The sequence below is a fragment of the Cyprinodon tularosa genome, unplaced genomic scaffold (genome assembly GCF_016077235.1).
Source record: "Cyprinodon tularosa strain WSP-4 unplaced genomic scaffold, ASM1607723v1 ctg177, whole genome shotgun sequence".
Lineage (NCBI taxonomy): Eukaryota > Metazoa > Chordata > Actinopteri > Cyprinodontiformes > Cyprinodontidae > Cyprinodon > Cyprinodon tularosa.
The window spans coordinates 1,471,641-1,482,809 of record NW_024038589.1 but is presented as its reverse complement, the minus strand read 5'-3'; the positions used below and the strand labels follow the sequence as shown (position 1 = coordinate 1,482,809).

Here is an 11,169-nt window from a genome sequence, read left to right as displayed (position 1 = left end):
GCATTATGAAGGGGTTTTGCTTAAAAGAAAAGTGTGTATAATTTTTATTTTTTTTGCCTTTTGCAAGTTTTATGAAGTGCTGTATGTGGAGGTTTGGCGCCCCCTGCTGGCTGGTAACAGTATGGAGGCTATGTAATGCGCTTTATGCAGGACTGAATTAAATTTTATCCTGTCCCGTGATTTAGTTCCTGCAATTTGATTTCTTTGAAGGCTAGTAGAAGGGGGGGGTTCCATTATTATAAACATGTTTTCTTTTGTAAGTTTTTTTGTTTTGTTTTAACAGTTATAAACAAAAAATACTTAATCTCCATATATCCATTACTCAACCATCAGCCATTACTTCATTAGAGAAGTAAAACTGCTTTGTGTCAAAACAAACAGCCTAGAGGAATCTACTATAAAGCAAACGTCTTTGTGTAACAAAAAATGCAAAACTTCTTGACTATAGACGACATTAGTGAAATGAGATATCAGGAAGGTCCATGAATCTGATCTAGGGAGCATTTCCCAACCTTTGAGAAAATACACTGAAAGGCTGTGCATGCTGCCATTTTCCATTTAGTGGGCTTGTCTATCACTGACCAAATCATTAACCAGCTCTGGAGAGGAAATAACTGCTGCTTCCTTGTATTTGGTCATTTCAAAAGGAGCAGAAGTGCTGTTCACAGACACATGGTAGAAGTGCCTTTTACACCTACAGGTGCTGGTCATAAAATTAGAATATCATGAAAAAGTAGATTGATTTCAGTAATTCCATTTAAAAAGTGAAACTTGTATATTATATTCATACATTACATACAAACTCATATATTTCAGATGTTTATTTTGTTTAATTTTGATGATTACAAATGACAACAAATGAAAATCTCAAATTCATCATATCAGAAAATTAGAATATTACTGAAGACCAATAAAAACAAAGGATTTATAGAAATGTTGGCCAACTGAAAAGTATGAACATGAAAAGTATGAGCATGTACAGCACTCAGTATTTAGTTGGGCCTCCTTTGGCCTGTATTACTGTATTCATATTGGAAATGAAATCTGCATCTCCAAAAAGTTGGTCAGCTGCAGGAAGCATGAAGTGCTCTAAAACTTCCTGGTATGTGGCTGCGTTGACCCTGGACCTCAGAAAACACAATGGACCAACACCAGCAGATGACATGGCACCCCAAACCATCACTGACTGTGGAAACTTTACACTGGACTTCAAGCAACGTGGATGAAGTGCCTCTCTTCTTTTCCTCCAGACTCTGGGACCTTGATTTCCAAAGGAAATGCAAAATTTACTTTCATCAGAGAACATGACTTTGGACCACTCACCAGCAGTCCAGTCCTGTTTCTCTTTAGCCCAGGCAAGACGCTTCTGACGCTGTCTGTGGTTCAAGAGTGGCTTGACACAAGGAATGCGACAGCAGAAACCCATGTCTTTCATACGTCTGTGTGTGGTGGTTCTTGAAGCACTCACTCCAGCTGCAGTCCACTCTTTGTGAATCTCCCCCACATTTTTGAAGGGGTTTTGTTTCAAAATTCCTCTCCAGGGTGCGGTTATCTCTCTTGCTTGTACACTTTTTTCGACCACATCTTTTCCTTCCCTTCGCCTCTCTATTAATGTGCTTGGACACTGAGCTCTGTGAACAGCCAGCCTCTTCAGCGATGACCTTTTGTGTCTTGCCCTCCTTGTGCAAGGTGTCGATGGTCGTCTTTTGGACAACTGTCAAGTCAGCAGTCTTCCCCATGATTGTGTAGCCTATAGAACTAGACTGAAAGACCATTTAAAGGCTTTTGCAGGTGGTTTGAGTTAATTAGCTGATTAGAGTGTGGCACCAGGGGCCATCAATTTTGAACCTTTTCACAATATTCTAATTTTCTGATATATGATGAATTTGAGATTTTCATTTGTTGTCATTTGTAATCATCAAAATTAAACAAAATAAACATCTGAAATATATGAGTTTGTATGTAATGTATGAATATAATATACAAGTTTCACTTTTTAAATGGAATTACTGAAATCAATCTACTTTTTCATGATATTCTAATTTTATGACCAGCACCTGTACTATTTAGTCAGCTTTTCTTCTGACACAGCATTGTTATTATTACTTGAGGTTTCTTTCAGGTTTGCACTGGATCAGATGTGCTGCAGCAGAAACATGTCTACTGGGAGCCTTATGTAAAACTAAAAACATATATTTTTTCTATGAAACCCTCTTTGACCTGTTGAGTACACAACAATGAAAATGATTAAGTTGAAAAAAATGTGCAATTATCTTTTCTGGATTTGAAGGAAGTTAAGAACTGCTAAAAACACTTTTTGAACTGCAGAGAAAAGGTTAAGTGGAAACAGGAAAATGTCATAAATTTTGTTTAGCAATAGCTGAGCCTGGGAACTTTAACACTGAATAACAAACTCTGGCATTAAGGCAATCAAGGTCTTAATTAGTGCTTTAGATGTAGATCTGGATTCCCTTTTAACCTCCTGGATGATTCATGCTAATTTCATTCGTCCTGATAAAGTGTCTGACCTCTGCTGTGGAAATAGTGTTTTTGTCCACTTTAATACTATCATCTTTCAAGGAGTTTTGACGACTTAAGTATCGATGACAAAAATAAAGGTTGGTGAAAGGTTGCCATAGATTTTCTCCACAATAGCGAGGGAACAACTGAAAGCCGAACCTGGGGCCTGTTTCAATAAGGAAGTTCAACCAACTCTGAGTTAAAACTTGAACTCTGAGTTGACCTATCCTGAGATTGGAAACTCTGAGTTTTGGGTTTCAGAACAGCTGAAATGAGTTAGTTTAATCAACTCTAAATTGACTGACTCTGAGTTAAGCGCGTGCACCACAACTATAAAAAGCCATTATCAATGGAGCACAGATATTACGAGTCACCATGGCAACAGCGTCAGACAAAAAAAGGTGTGCATATTTCTAACCAGCAGAACTGGATGTGCTTATGCAAGCATATGCAGAATTTGAACATGTATTTAAAAAAAAAAAAGCAACAAGGCTGCAGCGGCGAAGGAGAGAGAGTTAGCTTGGGTGAAAATAGCTGCTTGAGTCAATGCATAAGTTTACATTTTAATTACTTTTATACAGTGTTGGGTGTAATGACTTAAGTTACTTAAGTCATATAAATACTGTAATTAAATTAAAGACTATAAAACAATAGTGGATTTAATATCAAATTTTAAAAGGTATATTTTGATTTGAACTTTCTCCCTCTAGTTACACACTTTGGTCAATTTAAGATGAATTCATGCAATTGAATATTGTTTATTTGAAAGCATTAGAAGTGCAGTTTCTTGTCTCTCCTTGTATTGTTCAGGTGGTTGAGGTTGATTTGGCATTTAGAAAGTAATTAATAAGTAAGTAAAACAAATTAGTAAGTAGACCAATACTTTCTAGAGACAGTAATTATTACATTAATCTAATTAGACTTGTTGAAGATAAAATTTGTAGTTAGTAATTAAGAACTATTTTAGAGTAACTTACCCAACTGTTATAATATCAGAGGTGAAACTGGAAGAACAGTATTTTATTAAACCTAATTTAGTTTTCATGGATAGGTGCAATCCTGCAGGCATCAAAAGAACATGGCAGCAGCTGAAAATAAAATATAAAAACATACTTCAAGCAGATAAGCCTTGAGCACATCATGGGAGTATAGCAGCTACCTGGCTTTACAAACATTTCACATATTAAATGACTAAATGGCATTCAGTGTCTAGCAGTGCAGCAGCATTTTTGACATAGGTCTAAATGTTCATTCTCATTTGACTTCTACTCAGCCAACAGAAAGAAGGCAGAGGCTCGTAAAACAGGGGGAGGACCTGCACCACCACCCCTGACAAATGCAGAAGAGATGGCCCTGAGCCTAAATGCTGGAAGGCCAATGGCTGAGGGAATTCCTGGAGGGACTTCACCAGAGCCAGTCACTCCAGAAGATTTTAAGTGCCTTCATAAAATATAAGAGGTCTACCTACAGTGTTATTTTTTTATGTAGACTAAATGTGATATTTCCATTTATATTACTTTGGGTTGGGTTTTTTGTTGGTCCCAACAGATTCGGATGGTAATATCTGCCTCTTGGAGCCTCCTGTCCCAACAGTACCCCATCCAGTTGTCAGTAGCCTACGCCATACACCATCAATTATGACAAATAGTATTATAAAGTGTACTCTATGAAATGCTCATCTTCACAGGATGATGGGGATGAAGAAACTGTTTCTGCTGCCACAGAGAGGTAATTTTAATATTATTTGTCTACACATCAAACAATCTACACATTCACATTTATATGTGGAGTAGCCTATAGAATCCAAGTTTATATCTATAAATGATCATTCTTATCTCTACACCCCAGAGTGTGGAAGAACAGCAGGAGGAAGGTCCATCAACTTCTGGTGCACAGATGGACACAGTTCAGTGATTTACAGTAAATGCCAGTTTCTGCAAACAGTAGCCTTACTAATATGTTCAACATCCCAGATGTTATAAAGAAAACTTCCATTCGCAAAGAAACGTAAGGCAACGCAAAGAATCTGCTCGGATGTAAGAGCACGGCCACAATGGTTGATGTTTCTGATGTAAGGATGGATGAGATTATGGATGTATCTTATTGACTGTAAAGAAAAACGGTAACGCTCAGGTTAGGTTTACAGAGTAAATTGCCATGGTAACTGACTCTGAGTATAAGTTACCTCTCTTTCAGAAACGGGCTTGACTTACTCTGCTTTCTCAGGTTTAACTTACCTCCCTTTCTGAAACAGAAAACCCAGAGTTTCCCTCATTTCGGGGTTAACAAACTCAGAGTTTTCACTTAAAGCTACAGTGTGTAATAATTACAGGCATATAAATTCAGAAATTTAATATATTATACATAACTATGTTATTTATCATCACCTATGAGCTCAGCCTTTTAACCATAACATTTGCGTTGCCTTAGAATTCGTTATTTATAATTACATAGGAGCGGGTCTAGCAGCCATGGAGGCTGACATCTTTGCGCTACGGCAGCGCAGAGGCAACAAACTAGCGATTGCGAGATCTCCCATGACGCTCGAAAATAACTACGGCAAGTTGAGAGAGATGAACTGAGACGGTACTGAACAGTAGATGGCAGTATTATGCCTGAGAAGCGTTTAGTCTACCTGAAACCAAAGAAGAAGAAGAAGCAGGTATACTGCGCCTCGGTAACAAGAAAGGTAAACAAGGCGGCAGGCGTGAGTGACTTTGCAAACTGTTTGGCACTGTGTGGCCAAACATCAGACGAATGGAGGATCATGTCTACTCTGTATCACAACGAAAAGCGGCGGACACCGAACCCCCGTCATCTAAGAAGCGGAAACACGACGAGAATAAACGCAAGAGTGACAAGAAACGACAAAAAACACGGATCAACATTGGCACGGCATTTACACGATGGAAGTCACTGATGGAGGAAAAAGGTTTTCAAAGTGACGCTCAAGTTGCCAGTTTTCTCTTGGACAGGTAATTAATCCTATACACACAATTGTCTAATATCACTGCAGTTTTTGGAGTACAGGATGCTCAGACCTGTCTAAAACAATAACATGCTGCGTGATGATGCTGTTACTCTCCAGTATACTTATTCAGCAACGTCCCTGACGTTTCACAGGTAATGATTCAGTAATTTTCTGTAAAATGATTTTCTGGATATATACCTCGGTTACTTCTCTCCGGCTCCTTTGGAGATCTTCAAGCCTTTCCTCCTCTGCTCTCACCCCGCTGGCTCCCCTCTCTCGCCTGGCCCCAGCTGCACGCTCACCCCGGCCTCTCTGCCCTCTTCCTTTCCCTCTTCCTTGCCTTGTAACCCCCGTGCCACAAACAAGACTTGGACTCTGTAAACGGGGAATATATATTCTTCCAGCGAACACAATCTCGCTGTTAAACTAATGACTACAATTACTTCGTCTGTTTATATCACCATGCAAAGCAGCTCACCAAGACGTCACAACGATGTAGAAAAAATAACGGGTATATTTATTATCTTAAGTCTACATGAAATCTATACCCTACACAGACTAATGAAATACTATCTGTAAAATTATCTATGTAAACAAACCTCATCACTTGAGAAGGTAGGTGATGCGGACGTCGTGGAAGACATTTTGTCCCGTAACGCTCGCCGTACTGTTGGGGGGGAGAAGCGGTGGGGGGGAGACGTTCATGTTGCTGCAGTCTGCAGTCTGACCGCTAGATGTCGCTGAAAATTACACACTGTAGCTTTAACCTCCTTTCTGAAACAGGCCCCTGGTCTCCACCCTCGACAAAACAGTCATGAAGATCCAGCTACATAGAAACATCCCCAATGTTTGCTTAAAGTAGGACAGCACTTCTCTTTTTTTATATATATATACACCAAGTAGACAAAGTCTCACTAACCGTGAATGTGTGATTATGATGCAACAAACTGTTACTGCAGCTATCAGCAAATTTTATAGGAGCTGCAGCCATATTGGATTTTGAGATAAAAGTTGCTTGATTTAATTTTCTTGTATTAACTCTGGATAATAATGTTACAATATAATGTAGGAAATTACTGTAAAATAAAGGCAGAATTTTTTTTTTATTGTAGAATATCATGAAATAAAATAGTTGATGCAACTGTTTGATTCTAACTAATTATCTATTTAACTAATTATATGAAAACATATTATTGAAATATGAAATTATATTATTTTATGATTTTTCTATATATCCATCTATGGAAGCCAACTGCCACCGCTTTATTGTAAAAATAACACATGCAATGTCATCTTTATGAGTTGTAAAGTCAAGAGTTTGACTTTCAAAGTCATAAAGATGCAAAATAACTCATATATTATATATAATATATGTAATGTAGACAATTTATAATATATAATAATATAATTTATATTAATATTATATATAATAATATATTACATGAATAAATAAGTAACTTAAATAATTTATCATGAATGAAAGCTGAAATTATGACAAAATCTAATTTTTACTGACAGAAATGAGCTTCCATAATTATATATATTCGTTAAATGCTCAATTTGAAAGCCCTTAGATTGGTCAGGAGCCAAAAAGTCCATTGCTCTGAGTGGGTTTTTCCATCATCCAATAGAATTTGCTCAGGTGGGCCAAAGGTCCCGCCCACAGTTAATATGTGCGCCCTGATTGGCTGGTTCGAACAGCCTGCCTATAAACAGCTGGAACAGCAGCAGAGTGGAAACTCTGGATAATAGAAGCTCCAACTGAATATTTCCCCTAGAAGAAGCTGTGAGTCCGCACCCTGACCCGGGTTTCCCTGATAAAAGTACTGACAACAGTCGGTTCTGCTGGTAAGTTTATGTTTTGTCGTTATGCTGGAAATAAGCAGCTGGGAAAAGTTTCTGTGGTGATTTTCTCCAGCGGGAAAAGTTGCCTCGTGCAGACTTTTGGACCGACGGGCTCCTAAAAGCTGGACTTTATTTATTTATTTAATCTTGGTTTAATAGGAATGAAGTTTTTAATATTAAAGTCAAATGAACAAATAGTTATATTGCTATCCCTTTTCTCAAATCTTAAACTCTACAATAGAATACTTGATAGTTTGATATGACATGTCCTTACGGGCTCCCGTAGTCTGATCTCCTGTCTGTAGAGTGCTAATACATTTATCCCTGATTGGCATCTAACAATAACTAGGTTAAGAGGATCAGTAGTTTATTGGTACATATTTAATCCTGCAGTCAGTCTCTCTGAGTTGTTCTCTGGAAGAGCAAACATGTAAAGATGTTTATTTTTAGATCAAAGCTGCTGGCTGGCATGTTTCCTCCTGCTGCACTCATGGTGCCCTAACAATGAAGATGGGGAGATTTTTTATGAAGCTTTCATTTGACAGCCCTGGTTTCCTGTTGGAGGAAAGAGGATCAGCAGGTGTGTCCTGCAGAGAGGTTGTCTCTAGGGAGGTGACTGGCATGCAATCCTGATCCTCAAGCTTTATTTATTATTCTGCAGTTTTCTTGTTTTCTGTGTTGCAGATTATTAAGTTTTAGTGAAGTATCCTCCAGTTCCGGACATGTGTATGGAGTGAATTTTGCTCCGTTATTGATGCAAGGAACACATTTTGTAAATGGGGAAAATAAAAGTTAAGTTAGCCTCAAACAAAACATAAATTTAGGGTAAATTTGCTGATTTCAGATCACATTTTCTTCACTGAAAGTCCAATGCAAAGACTTAAGGCCAATTCAGGCTTCTGACGCATACAGCGAAACTGGTTTCGCGACCAGACCCAAGCGACACTTGATGTGTGCGGTTGCAGAAATCCAAATAATTTATTATTACAAATTATTTTTTTTTATGTACAGCAGACAAATAGAAATGCATCTTCAGTCTTTTCCAGAGGAAAAGTTGCAGTGAAGAGACTGTCATCTATAGAATGCAATTTGAACAAAATGAAATTTTTAAAACTGCTGTTAAAAGCCGAATTTGAAAAATTGCATTTAAAAAAAAAAGTGAAAATTTTTGTAAGACATAGAATATGAGAAAATGGTATATGGAAAAATGTTTAAAAAGAAACGATTTTGGGGGAGAAAATAAAATCTTAGAACATCAATGTTGCAGTCAAAATCTTTAAATATTCTTTTAAGGTTCATTTCTGGATATTTTTTGCAGCTATATTGGAACAAGTTTCACTCCATACAATTTGAAAAAATATGAAAACATTTGCTTTCCTATGCTTTACTCTTTCAAATGAAAACAAGATCTATCAAAATGCAGGAGAACATTGAGGGAGTGCAGTGGGTAGCAATGCTGCCTTGCAGCAAGAGGGTTCCAGGTTCAATTCCCGGCCTGGGATCTTTCTGCATGGAGTTTGCATATTCTCCCTGTGCATTCACGGTTTCTCTCCGGGTACTCTGGCTTCCTCCCAAAGTCCAAAACCATGAGTGTTAGGTTAATTGGCTTCTCTAAATTCTCCTTAGGTGTGTGTCAATGGTTGTTTGTCCAGTTTGTCTATGTTGTCCTGCGATGTGCCTGTGACCTGTTCAGGGTGGACCCCGCCTCTCGCCCATTGACAGCTGGAAATAGACACCAGCATCCCTCGCGACCCCGCTTGGGATCAACGTGACGGAAAATGAATGAATGGATGGATGGACATTGGGGATTATGTCCTGCAATTTTGTTAACGTATGAGGAAAGATCTGTTTTTTATTTTGTTTAATAAACTCAACTCTGGGGGTAAATAAAAACAACTCCTCACTGAAAAGAATTTAAAAGCTGCTTCACCTAAAGAAACCTTAAAGGAATAGTACACCCAAAACATGATTGGCCTTCATTTTCTACTCACCCCAGTGCTGAACAACACTCTGGAGTACTTTTTTGATATCTCAAATGCATCTGGAGATCTTGGAGGCTTCTTGCTGTCTGCTGACATTCAAATAATGGAGGTCTATGGTGACCGAGGCAGAAAGGTCCATAAAAGTCCACAAAAAACTTGTCAATATTCCTCCATACTGCTCGTCCAATGTATTCCAAGTGTCCTGAGTGAGTAGCATCCAGAATTTACTCGAAACGAAGTCCTTTAGAATGTTTTTAGAGCATAAACAGTAGTGTATAGGATTTCCTGAAAGCGCGCTCACGACGCTACGGAAGCCGGCAGATCAAACCAGATGAAAGTGCGCATTCAGCGTCTGCTCTTCCAATAATGCAAGCGTAGAAGAAGAAGAAATGTGCTGTTTACCTGTGCAAAGAAAGAAACAACGAAAGAAAAATATCTGAGGACTTCAGTGTTGAGGAAGAGCATGAGTTCTTTGCCGAGCTGAATGCGCTGGTTTGGTCTGCCGGCTTCCGTAGCGTCGTGAGCGCGCGTGTGCGCGCTTTCAGGAAATCCTATACACTACTGTTTATGCTCTAAAAACATTCTAAATGACTTCGTTTCAAGTAAATTCTGGATGCTACCCACTCAGGACACTTGGAATACATTGGACGAGCAGTATGGAGGAATATTGACACGTTTTTTGTGGACTTTTATGGACCTTTCTGCCTCGGGCGCTGGGCACCTCCATTATTTGAATGTCAGCAGACAGCAAGAAGCCTCCCAGATCTCCAGATGCATTTCAGATATCAAAACAGTACTCCAGAGTGTTGTTCAGCATGGGGGTGAGTAGAAAATGAAGGCTAATCATGTTTTGGGTGTACTATTCCTTTAAGTCAAGACCTGACCTGATCTAACCAGCAGGCTGCTTCATTTTCACTGATTTGATGATTGAGTTGCAGAAGCAAGAAACAAATAGCCAAAATACAGCTTCATTCATCCATTCAAGCAGAGTCTAATTTAAGTCCCTCACAATCATTAAATGACCAATCAGTGATGTTGATCGCTTCAATTCTTAATTTTATTGCCTACAGTCATCCTAAACCAGCATAGCGTGAATATTTGATCAAAATGATTGATTTAATTTGATAGAAACATCAGTTTGATATAAACTGGGGCAGATTTTAAGCCAGAACTCCTGAGCTTTGAGGTTTTGTTTGTATTAGCAATGCTAACATAGTTTCCAAATATGGACTTCCTCCAGATCAGCAGTACAGTAAGTCATTGTTTGAGGAACCTCATTTCCATCTATCTTCATAATCGCCATCTGCTTGATCTTTAGCATCAGGAGGCCTCTTCTCCCACTGAAGCTCTAGGAAACGACCCAAACACGCGTGCCTGATTCACCCCCCCCCCACGCACAACCACCAGCTGAAATCCCAAATAAATGAGGGGCTAATCCAGTTTCATTATCATCCCCCTTGTGTTGCTGACTGTGGCAGCCCATATGTCCCTGAGGTCATGCTGAACTCATTAAGTCCCTTTGTTTCATTTGCTGCTGCAATAGCTGCATTTAGCTTCTATAAACAGTTTTCTACTTTAAGAGAAGATCGAGCGTCATGTATCCGGATACAATGCTGTTTAAGAACGGTACCAACTCTAAATAAGTATGTGATTGAACTTTATTGATTTGACATTGGAGATATTTACCTCTGCGTTTAACCCATCCCTTTGGGGAGCAGTGGGCTGCCATTGTGCGGCGCCCCAGGAGCAGTGTGGGGTTAAAGATTTTGCTCAGGAACCCAGAGTGGAGGCTGCTCTAACCCACTACACCAACACTTCCCGTTTGCTATTATATTAATTAATAAATTTCTA

The 11,169-nt window shown here is 38.8% G+C and overlaps 1 protein-coding gene across 1 annotated transcript in view; it reads left to right on the top strand.

Moving 5' to 3' along the window:
* Positions 1-7,202: 7,202 nt before the first annotated feature.
* The window catches only part of gas2l3 (growth arrest-specific 2 like 3), a 32,722-nt gene continuing 28,755 nt past the window's right edge, over positions 7,203-11,169 (top strand). Inside the window, exon 1 of the mRNA XM_038281897.1 lies at positions 7,203-7,339. The gene's annotated coding sequence lies outside the window, so the exon portion shown is untranslated. The remainder of the gene's footprint in view (positions 7,340-11,169) is intronic.